Consider the following 12,514-nt stretch of genomic DNA (forward strand, 5'->3'; position numbering starts at 1 on the left):
TCATTCTGTTCCTCTATCCTCAATTGTCACAGATAACAAAGCTATGTTGAATCAAGAAAAAGGTAGTTTCATGGGTGGGGGATGGACTAAATGAATAATAGGTATTAAGGAGGACACTTGTTAGGATGAGCACTGAGTGTTATATGTAAATGATAAATCACTAAATTGTACTTCTGAAACCAATATTATACTCTAATGCTAACTAGAATTTACATAAAAATTTGGAAGAAAAAAAAATAAAGATGCCTTCTGCAAAAAAAAAGAAAAGAAGAAAGAAAGAAAAAGGTAGTTTCAATACATTATTTGGGAAAGACACACTTTTACATCAAGCTCATATTTTCCTTGAACCCTTAAACCTTAATATTTTTAAACAGTACCCACCCAAATGTTACTGAAAGTTTCATCAATTACTTAATACTCATATTTCTATACACCAGGGATTGGTTGTGTATCTTTTGGTTAAATTCATGAACCTCTATATGTATGAATATATTGGACCAGTTTATTCAACATTCATTCAATCAATATTAATTAAGCATTATTAAACAAGTATTTTTCCCCCCTCGGTTGGTCTTTGAGAACAATATTCACATCTTCCTTTTTCCTCCCTCTTCTTTTTGTAATTGCTTATAGTTAGACCCACTACGTCTTTTTGCTTCTAAAGGGGCACCTGGACTGAAGAATGCCTTAAACTACAAACGCAAAGAGGTCAAAAGGCTTGGAAAGCAGGATTGTGTATTATGGTGAACATCTGATAGTTATTGTAGCAGTTAGGTAATTGTGTACCAATTGATGAGGAGCTTTAAAACCAATAACTCAGATTTTTAGTCCCAGATTTGGTTCTAGAAGCAGATATATGCTATACTTCGTGGTTTCAGATTTGATAATATTAACAGAATAGCTAACACATATTGTTGTTAGTATGTATCAGGTACTCTTCTAAAGCATTTTACATATGTTTTAACTCATTTAATATTTAATTCATTTTAACTCATTCAACCCTCATAATAACCCTTTTGGTAGATGCTCTTTTCATTTTTGAAACAGGAAACAGAGAAAGTATCTAACCCAAGGTCACATAACAAGCAAGCAGCTTAAGTAAAGATTAGAACTCAAGCCTGACTCCAAAGGTATATTCTTTCTACTATACCATGATGCTGCCTGATAATGGTTTTAGTTGGGTTTTTTTTTTCCACTGTTAATATTCCAGTGATTGTGTATCCATCAGGAAAGAGGTCAAGGGACCATGAACTTTTCTCTTAATCCCTTCCTACCTTACGTGTAATCTCTTCTCTATGACTGACTGTTCATCCCACCCTCTGTGGACTGCCCCCACCCAAAAAAACTTTAGAACATCATTCTTCTCCGGGAAATCTGAACTGGCTCCCGACTGAGCCTACTGCCAAAATAGGATATGCTCCATAGCATCTCTCAATATCCCTTCTCCCTGGCTACTGCCTTTCTTATATATGTAAATCAGATCCCAGTTTCCTTTATTCCATTTACCTACTTCCAGTCCCCTCTGAACCTTTACAAAATTTTGTAAATTTTGTCATGCTGAATGAGGAATATCTTCTACCACTTGACAATTTACCACACTAATACTGTCTCTTAATCTACAAAATACCATGCACTATGTTTTGGATATAGTTTATAATTACTATTTGTGGATGTACTTATGTTGTGTTCACTGTTTTAAAGTATAACCTCAGAGTATTTATATGCCCCTTTTGGGCTATGTTGAGAGTACATTCTGTTCTAGATGCAAAGATCTGGGGAGTGGAAGTATGTTAATCATGCTTTGAAATTATAACTACCAGCACATGACACAAGTATTTGAAAACACATTTTCATTATATTGTAAGATTTGTACACATGACACCAAAGAGAAAGCTGTAGGCTTGAGTCTAACTAAAACATCATCAAAATAGTTAAATGAGTAAAATTATCTTTTAGCATAAATTTAACATTTTATGTAAAAGGAAAAAAAACAAAAACATAAATGAAGACAAATTGGCCCATAATCATTATTAAAGTCACTTTATTAACTAGAATTTAAATATAAACTTAAAGACTTTTTCAAGTAAAAAAGGAATAGTCACTTTAATCGACCTAAAACATAAGAAAATACTGCAGTTTTTCTCTTTGGCTAAATACTGTATTGCCTACTCAAAAAAAAAAAAAAAAAAAAAGAATTCACAGTGATTTGTGTGGTAGGATTAAATCCAATGCTTGCTTAAGTACACACACACACACACCCCTTGCGCTATTTCCTCCCACATTTAAAAATTTGGCCAAAATAGCTGATGATTATAGACTATTGATATAGAAATACTTCATTATAACCAAACTGACTTTTTTTTGGGGTCAATCTCAAGAACAGAATCTAGAACAAGCAAAAAAAGACATAAAATAGATGCCACAGAGTTTATACATTAAAGAGTATGTACTATACTTGGAGGAAAACCTTTGGCCCACCTCTCTTAAAGACAATTAACTTTTACTTTGTGCAAAATTACAACAAGCTTATTTATCTAGTTTCTAAGTTCACAGTAATTTATAGGGACTACTGTTTAAATTGATAGCAGAGGAAGTATGATGGCCAACCATTTAATCACAAGGGAATAGTCATAAAAATTCTAAAAAGCAGAAATAAGAACTTGGACAGCATGATAGTAGGAGGCCATTTACTACAAAGATTCTTAGTCCTAAGCCTTAAGGAGCTCTGACAGCACCACTCTCTGACAGATTAGGGTAATAACTAACCTCCATAATAGTGATTCTTACTCATGTTGGACAAAACACCTACCAATATTTCTATAAAAAATATAGTGGCTGAGCTGGCAAAATAACAGAAATCCTTAGAAGTAAAAAATGACCAATAGGAGGAATCCAGAGAGGTAACAATTACTGGGGCTGGTAGTTATGGATCCTGTAACCTAGAGCAATAGCATGGGAAGAGAAGACAAAGCTTAGGACTTGGGAAACTGGGGGGTAAACCAGAGACTTGATTATAAAGCCAAACCCCAAGAAGTTATACTACCAATGAACAAATGAACTAGGAAAAATACCCCATCTACAAAAGGAGATAGAAAATTTGCCTGTTTCAACTTTTGTTCTTGGTGGGATGAAATATCCCCTGAAAATTCATAAACACACAATGGTTTGCACATGAGAAGTTGGGGCTTTAACTTACTATTACTCTTCTGGTCTTAAACAAAAACTAATGCAAGGATTCAGTTAAAGGGGGTCGGTTATGTTCCCAGGCTCCAATCAGATATATAGATCATCCCAGAAGATAAAGTTCTAATGAACAGGAGCTTACAGTAATAAAATATACCATGAAAAAGGCACCATTAGTAAGGGTCAGAAGAAACAATAATCACTTAACTCAGACCTGTAAGACTTGAGGTGTTAGAATTATAGATACAGAATACCAGTTTTATATGTCTTTTATTATTTTAAAGGAAGTGCAAAGTATGGGTGAGGAACAAGAAACCATCAAAAAATAAGCAGATTTAAAAATGAATCAAATACAGATTTTATAATTATTAAAACTTAAAACTCAATTGATAAACAGCATATTCAGCATAGCTGACGAGAAAATTATTAGCAAACTAGAAAGTAAATCTGAAGAAATAACTCAGAATGTAGCATACAATGCAGAGATCAAAAATATAAAAGAAAAAGAAAAAGACATGGAGAATGAAATAGAAGGTGTAATGTATACATATAATTACATAGTATATATGTAGTAATGATATATTGTATACATATATTTAGAAGGAGAAAAGCAATATTCTAAGAGATGATGACTGAGAATTTTCCAGAACTGATTAAAGATACCAATCCTCATTTTTTCCAGGAAGCACAATGAATCCCATGCAGAATAACAGAAAGGAAATTCATATCTTGACATATAGTAAAACTGAAAAATTCCAAGAAAAAGGGAAGACCTTAAAAGTTATCCAAGAGAAAAGTCAGATTATCTACAAAGGGATACTAAATGGACTATTTTTTAACAATGGAAGTCAGAGGACAATGGAATAGTATCTTCAAAGCACTGAGAGAGAAAATAGCCACTCTTCAATTGTATTAATATATGAAACTGTCTATTGAGAAAGCTAATGCAAGAAACACATTTTAAGAGATAAAAAGTAAGTTTACCACCAATAAGTCTTCACTGAGGGAGCTTCCTTTCAGGAAAAAGCAAAATGATCCTAGAAGGAAGTGTGTAAAATACTATATAGTCAACAAAGAAAAGGTTCCTTGTACTTGAGATTTTCACTTCATGGGTAAATTCTCACCTATGTAGAATAAAGAGTACATTCTCTAAGGATTCTGAACAGCTTTATGTGAACATATGCTTTCATTTCTCTTGACTTGGAGAGAAATGGCTGATTCCCATAATAAATATAGGTTTAACTTTTTAAGTAACTGCCAAACCATTTTCTACAGTGGTTGTACCATTTTCATATTACTACCAGCCGTCTGAGAGTTCCAGTGGTTATACACCTTCACCAACAGTTAGCATGATAAATATTATTTTAGGCTATCTAGTGGTATAGTGTGGTGGTTCTTACCTGGGGATGATTTGGCCCCCTAGGAAACATTTGACATCAGGTTACATTTTTCATTTTCACAGCTGGTGGGTGGGTGGTTTGCTACTGGCATGTAGCTGGTAGAGGCCAGGGACGCTACCAAATAGCCTAGAACACATAGGGCAGCCCCTCACAACAGAGAATTATCTGGCCCAAACTTTAAGTGCTGAGGTTAAGAAGCCCTAATGTAGTAATATCTCACTGTGGATTTAACTTGCCTATCTTGGGTAACTATTAATAGTGATCACCTTTCAATGTGCTTATTAGTCATTTATATATCTTTTTAATGAAGTCTCAGTTCAAGTCATTTGTCCACTTAAAAAATTTTATTTTAATGTTTATTTTTGAGAGACAGAGCACAAGTGGGGGAGGTGCAGAGAGAGGGAGACACAGAATCCGAAGCAGGCTCCAAGCTCTGAGCTGTTAGCACAGAGCCTGATGTGGGGCTCAAACTCACAGACCGCGAGATCATGACTCGAGCTGAAGTCAGATGCTTAACTGACTGAGCCATCCAGGCACCCCTCATTTGTCCATTTTTAAAAATTGGGTTGTTGTCTTCTTGTTACAGAGTTGTAAGTATTCTTTATACATTTTGAATACAAATTGTTTGATACATGTGGTTGTGAATATTTTCTTCCAGTCTATGGCTTGTCATTTCATTTTCCTAATGGTGTCTTTTGAAGAGCATAGATTTTAAAGTTTTTAATTTTGATGTAATCCAATTTATCAATTTTTTTTCTTTAATTTTTTATGCTTGTATATTCTAAGAAACCTTTGCCTGCCCCAAGGTCACAAAGATTTTTTTTCCTGTTTTCTTCTAGAAGTTATACCTTTGGATTATATAAATTTTTTTACATCTGAAAATCAAACTGATAAAGTGTTTCTCTCCAGGAAATGGGATTATGGTGGGTGGTATTTACTTTCTTACATATCTATTGTATTCATCTTCTTGTATAATGATAAAAAATTCCACGTACAGATAACTTTTTGGGATGAGGGGAGAATGGGAGGGAGAAGCATAACTCTAATAGCAGGGCTAATTTGTACTTTTCTGTTCTAGGGACCAGATCTGACCCTGAAGTCTGCTGGTACACTGTACATATGCATGTTAAATTAAGTATTCTGATGATTTTCTACTATATAACACCATACAGCAAAAAGTAAAATGGTCTTTCTTCCAGAGACTCGAGCAGGCAAATACTGGAGTAAAACAGGGTTAAACAGCATAGTTTTACTTACAGTATCCTTGGGTCACAAAAAGGCATTTCTTAAAAGCAGTATTAATTGATGCCACATGGAAAACTGGGCAGCACATACCACAGAAACAGAGAATCCACTACCTAAAAATTTTTCAGTCCCAGGACCTCACACAGGAAAAGGAACAGTCCATGGGAGCAGTGTGTTGGACAATGAGATCCTTTTAAAAAGTCCCCTAAGCCATGGCTATTTGTATCAAAAAATAACCCCCCAACCATTCCAAAAGACCTGCAGTTGAAGAAATGAAAAATGATGCTGGAATTGCACAATGGTGGATATTGGTGACATTAGAGAAGGTATCTTTGGGGCTGCCTGTATGGCTCAGTTGACGAGAGTCTGACTTCAGCTCAGGTCATGTTCTCACAGTTCGTGAGTTTGGACGGCACATCAGGCTCACAGTTGTCCACAAGGAGCCAACCTCGGATCCTCTGTCCCCCTCTCTCTCTGCCCCTTCCCTGCTCATACTCTCTCTCAAAAATAAACAAACATTTAAAAAAAGAAAAGACATCTTTGAGCAGAGTTTGAAGATTACTTTGAAAAATGTACATTAACTATCTCATGTAGATTTAGATTCTAAATTGTTCACTTAATAGTCTAAAATTCTTACCATTTCATGCCTACTCCGAAACAGAGATTTAGTGTATAAAAATTATGATTTCAGGATACTTTTCTATCTTCTCTGCTTAAGAAAATTGTTTACTGCAGAACATCTGCAATAATATAAGCAGTAAATGGGGGAAATAAAGTAGCAAGAAAGGTCCTAAATGCTACAAGGAATTTCAGAGAGCTACTATTTCTAAGGATAATAGAGCTGTGTGTCCTAGAAAGACTTTTTCCTAGCCACTGATGACTAAAAGTAAGATTCTTAGATACAGTCAAAGAGTGACAGATAACACAAGTTCTTAGACATTACCCTCAGAATGTTGGACTGCCCTCCCCCCATGCCATCCTTCCCATCCCACCCCAGCACGGGTGGCAGGTTAACATTAATAAAATGGCCTTTTAACTTGGCTGTAGCTCTTCCTGACAATTGGGACTTAGACTCACATGTCTGCTTCCTCTGATTCTCCATTCTTTGGTCTTGTATTAGCATGAACAAGATCCCTAGCTCTGGGACTCTCAGAATCTAAGCATTAGTACTTGACAAGAAGTCATTGCTAGGGTCCCTGTGATTGGAGAATCGGGTCTAATGAGAGATATGAAAATCAAGAAGAAGAAGAATAGGTTCTGGATAAGCAAGGATATCAGAAAACTACTTAGGACTATGAAATGTCCACGGAGGCATGAACAGTGCTCTATGTCCAGAGCATTTATATAAAGATACAGACTGCTAATAATGTGTTCTTATGCATGCAGAGTATAATGGAAAAAAAGACAGTGGGAGAATTCTTTAGTGTTTCTATAGATGAGGCAACTGAACTTTTTTCATGTCTCAAAATATTCTTTTCTTAGTTGCCTAAAATGATTTCATCCATGAGTTTGAGGATAGGGTAGGTAAGAATAAGTGAATGAGATAAAAAATAAAAATAACCAATGTGGATTAGAAAGCAATAAGTCACACAGGAAAAATGTATGTCTGAAGTTCTCAAGATCCTCAAGTATTGGAAAGAACCATAAAATCTCATGTTATATACTGAATATGACTCTACATATGGACTGTGGAATAAAAAGTAAAACGTATAAAGAATTTTACAGTCCACAAATTTCACATAGAGAGACTTGGCAATTTCTCACAACAACTTTGTGAGATGGATCTCACTCCTGTGTTACCCAAGAAGAAACTTGTCATGAAACTGAAAAGTGGCAGAGCTATGGGTCAAAAGTAAGTCTGTGTGCCTTCGGATCCAGTGCCCTTTCCTTTCCATCTCTCAATAGTTACAAATGCAACTACAGAACTTTAGTGCATTGTCCAGAGTGAGGACATATTGCTCTGGACTCAGGAGAGACTGCTGGAACTTTGGGACAACTTGGGGCTGAGACCAGCAGAAGGAAAAGGTTTCCTGTTCACAGTCCTGACAGCTGAGGAAGGGGCTGTCATGAGCTTTCTACTAGACATTTAAAAAATAGATTGTTTCCATGGAGGAGGCCCGAGGAAGATTTACAGACAGGGGAGATAGGTATACAGTTCTGGGACCTTCCAGTTGAAGTATAAGCAGTGTCTGACCATGGAAGGCAGATGCTCCCTTATGTATGATTTTAACACTTGCCTTACTGATTCTTTTCCCATGACAATGATGTAATTGAAAATGTATTAAAAACTGAAGAGATGTAGTTCAAATATTTAATTTTTACCAAAGCCACTAATGATTTTAATTTACTGTTTTTTAAACTTCTTTAATTTTCAAATTCAGAAAGTATATACATATGTGTTGTTAAAGTTTTACATTCATTTAGCATACTTTCAAATTTACATTCATTGGTTGTAAAATGAGAACAAAACATGTAGTAATCATGCTGTTTTAAAAACTGTCAGAAGTTCTCAGGGGAGTGTTCAAATTGTGAGGAGAACTCTAGAATTTATTCTATTTGCTCAAACTATCCTACACTATCATTTGAGTGCAATTCTGTAATCTTTTTGCGTGAAGATGCTATTGATTTCAGCATAGTGTACTTCCTCATTTAACATTCCATATATAATTGAGTAATGTTATTAAAAATAAAATAAAATGAAATGTAGTTTCAGAGCCAGCCCTCAGGGACTTACAATCGAGTTGATAATAAAAGACTGGGAAACAGAAGACAATACTGGGCAACATATAATTATGCATTAAATGACATGCCACAAACTGCAAATATTCAGGAGTAGAAACTATCAGTAAAGTCTTAAAAGGCAGCTAGAGGGGAATGGAACTGAGGAGAAAACAAGCTGCAGGAACTCAAGAGACTATAAGGAGACTATTTTGGCTCTGGCAGGAGGATAAGTTAGTAAGCGGTGGGAAATAAGAGTTGGTTGTAGGGAGCCTAGAAAACCAGTGAAGGAGGAGACTGGACAAAGTAGGAGGCAATAATGGAACCCTAAAAGATTTCTGAGTAGTGGCAAAAGTGGTGAAAGCATGGACTTTCACAAGTGTGCGAGATGAACACAGCAAAGGAAACTGTACATCTAAGGAAGAGGTAGTGAGGCTAACCGCTCCCCTTCCTCTTCAGCCTCACAAGTTTACCTAACTTGACAGTCACCCAAAGGAATCATCCTTGGACTTCTGTACATGCTCTTCCCTCTGACCCCGGCCCATGTCTCACCTTCAGTCTGAAGTTAGAAGTCATTGCTTTAGAGAAGCCTTCCTCAACCCCTCTCTGCAGGTTAGATGTTCCCCTTATGCACTTCCTCTGTCACAGCACTTATCTCTGCACTGTCAAAGCTAATGGCCTAGCCAGTCTCCTTTATTAAACCAAAAATTCTAGGGGTAAGAAATGGCCCATCTTTTCCAGCACTGAATCCCTTTGGGTGAATTATAAGAATTAAGGAGGGGTATAAGATCAGTAAACATTTCCCTAAAACTATATCAACAGGTGAGAAGACAGATACATATGTAGGCATGCTAAAATAGAAAAGAATGTTATTTGGAAGATGGCCTCAATCTTAGTGAGGAGATACTGCAAACCTTTTCTTCTATCTACCCAAGCCCCTTAATGAAGGGGAGAGTTGGATTAGGGTCATGACAAAGGTAGGAAGAACATAAACTTTTTATAACCACTGTTTGAGGATAACAGCCCTATAATTTTTTAAAAATCACATTTTGGTCTTAACAGGATCAAATAATTTAATAATTTCCATTTAGCAACTATCTACAGAGAGCACAGTGCTTTGCAAGAACCCACACAAAATAGTTCAAAGTATTCAAAGATTAAAGAAACACAATTCCAGTCCTAAGGAGCCTTATAATCCAATAAATACATACAGTGGAGTTATGTTACAGGTATAGTAGGGCTTTGAATTAAGAAAGGAAGAAGTCAAGGAATCATTAAAATGTTTCAAGCAGGGAAATGAGGTTACTGAGATTTGATTTTAGAAGATTAGGAGAAATTTCCCAGATGGTTTGAGTTGTGAGCGGAAGCTAAAGGCAGGTAGGCTAAATTTAAGATAATGCAATGATCTAGTCAGGAGGCAACTGGGGTATAAACCAGAGAGACGACGGTAGAAATGGAATGTAGTAGACACATTCAGTAGATCTAAGACAGCAGACTCTCAAGAAGCCTATTGCTTCCTTCTACTTTATACCTAAACAAATACAAGGCAAGGTGGTGTTGTCAAAGATGGTTTTGATGGAGATGCTTATAGACAGAATACTAACATTAGTTTACTTGTAACTGTGCACTTGTGGATGGATGCCTCTATTTGTTTTCATTCCAAAATGTCCTTCTGCAATTATCTCTAGAGCTTAAAGCAGCACACAATTAAATGAAAAGAATCTGAACTTAAAATGAAAAATCTAGATTCCAACCCCTGCACATTATTTTATCTTCTCATGTCTTAGAATTTTCATCTGTAAAATGAGTTACTTACTTGATGGGTTTGCTATAAGAACAAGATACGATAAAATGAAAACTGCTAGAAATATATAATTTACAATATTGACTGCCAATATTTTGACACCTTCATACTATCAGGTTGCCATCTGGACAGGAGAAACATTCATAATACATAAACAAGCATTTAGTAAGCATGGTCTTCTCACAATTGATTCCAGCTGTGTTTCTATGTAGATACAAAATGATACTCAGATAGACTATACTATTAAACATTTATAAAGAAAAAGTAAAGTATAATGACTAAAAACCCTTGTCATTAGAGTCCAACAACTCTGGGGTCCAAGGATAAATTAAATTTCTCTTACCCTTGATGTCCTGACCTGTACAATGGGAATGATAGTATAGCAACTTTAGAGGGCCACAGGATTACATGAAATCAAGCACAGTGGCTATAAGTGGTCAGTAAATAGTAAATGATCAGTAAATATTAGCAGTGGGAGCTACATAGTAAGAGTTACAATACATTGAACCAGCAGTCTTGTCATACTCAGAATATAAAGTAAACAACTATTCAGCACAGCATTTGTGAAATACACAATTTTTTTTTCTTTTGGTGTTTTGGGCTTGAACAATGTGTATTTAGGATAAAAATTATTAGGTATTGATGTAATTTTAATTTTTTATTTATTTTTGTTTTTTAATGTTTATTTTAGAGAGAAAGAGCACACGCACACATGCATGTGTATGAGCAGGGGAGGGGCAGAGAAAGAGGGAGAGAGAGAATCCCAAGCAGGCTCTGTGCAGCACAGAGCCTGATGCCAGGCTTGATGCCAGGCTCACAACCGTGAGATCATGACCTGAGCTGGAATCAAGAGCCAGACACTTAACCAACTGAGTCACCCAGGCACCCCAGGTATTGATGTAATTTTAAAACTTTAGTATGTGTGGGGCACCTGGGTGGCTCAGTCAGTAAAGCGTCCAACTTCGGCTCAGGTCATGATCTCAGTTTGTGAGTTTGAGCCCTGCACTGGGCTCTGTGCTGACAACTCAGAACCTGGAGCCTGCTTCAGATTGTGTCTCCCTCACTCTCTGTTGCTCCCCCACTTGCGTGCTCTCTCTCAAAAAATAAACATTAAAATTTTTTTTCTTTTAAATAAAATTTAGTGTTTGTATAATTCTTCTAGTTATAATATTTACCATGTATCTGCAGATAATTTTAATGTGAAGCATAACCTAGCCTCAATGATTTTAAATATTAAGTAGAATATACATTTTAAAAATAATACAAGGGGCACCTGGGTGGCTCAGTTGGTTAAGCGTCTGACTTTGGCTCAGGTCATGATCTCATGGTTCATGGGTTCTAGCCCTGCTTTGGGCTCTGTGCTGACAGGCTCAGAGTCTGGAGCCTGCTTCATATTCTGTGTCTCCTTCTCTCTCTGCCCCTCCCCCACTAGCACCCTGTGTGTGTGTCTATCTCTCAAAACTAAACATTAAAAAAACTAAAAAAAATAAAATCAGAATGGTGAGGATGTAGAGCAATTGAACTCATAACTTGCTCGTAGAAATATAAAATGGCACAATCACTTTGAAAAACACTTAAAATGGCACAATTACTTTGAAAAAAAAAAATACAATATCGGGGCACCTGGGTGGCTCAGTCAGTTGAGCGTCTGACTTCGGTTCAGGTCATGATCTCATGTTTTGCAAGTTTGAGTCCCGCATTGGGCTCTGTGCTGACAGCACAGAGCCTGGAGTCTACTTAGAGTTCTGTGTGTCCCTCTCTCTGCCCCTCCCCCGCTCACGCGCGTGTGCACGCACGCTCTCTCTCTCTCTCTCTCTCAAAAATAAACATTAAAAAATAATACAATATTGAAAATCTTCTCTAACAATTCTTTGGTAACTTTTTATTACTAATATTTTTCCAAGAATATCCATTTGTCAATGTGCTAGAGGAGGCTAGTTGTCCCTAGAGTCTGTTCTTTGTTTCTTCCATGGTTAATAAAGCTCTAAATCTTTAGCTGGGCATATTGCCACTTTAAGAATAAAGCTAGCTTTCTCCTCTAGGGTTTTGATGGTTTCTTGTCTCACATTAAGGTCTTTCACCCATTTTGAGTTTATTTTTGCGTATGGTGTAAGAAAGTGGTCTAGTGTCATTCTTCTCCATGTTGCTGCCCAGTTCTCCCAGC

General features: G+C 36.4%; 1 protein-coding gene and 1 long non-coding RNA gene across 3 annotated transcripts in view; one reads left to right on the forward strand and one right to left on the reverse strand.

Annotated features, from left to right (window-relative positions):
* Positions 1–12,514, reverse strand: part of SESN1 (sestrin 1) — a 113,281-nt gene that overhangs the window by 32,911 nt on the left and 67,856 nt on the right. The gene's annotated exons all lie outside the window — the stretch shown is intronic.
* On the forward strand, positions 507–7,426 carry LOC122220255. The gene is made up of 4 exons (XR_006202754.1): positions 507–1,130; positions 3,866–4,157; positions 5,423–5,506; positions 5,662–7,426. It is a non-coding gene; the product is annotated as an uncharacterized LOC122220255 (long non-coding RNA).

The sequence above is a fragment of the Panthera leo genome, chromosome B2 (assembly GCF_018350215.1).
Source record: "Panthera leo isolate Ple1 chromosome B2, P.leo_Ple1_pat1.1, whole genome shotgun sequence".
Lineage (NCBI taxonomy): Eukaryota > Metazoa > Chordata > Mammalia > Carnivora > Felidae > Panthera > Panthera leo.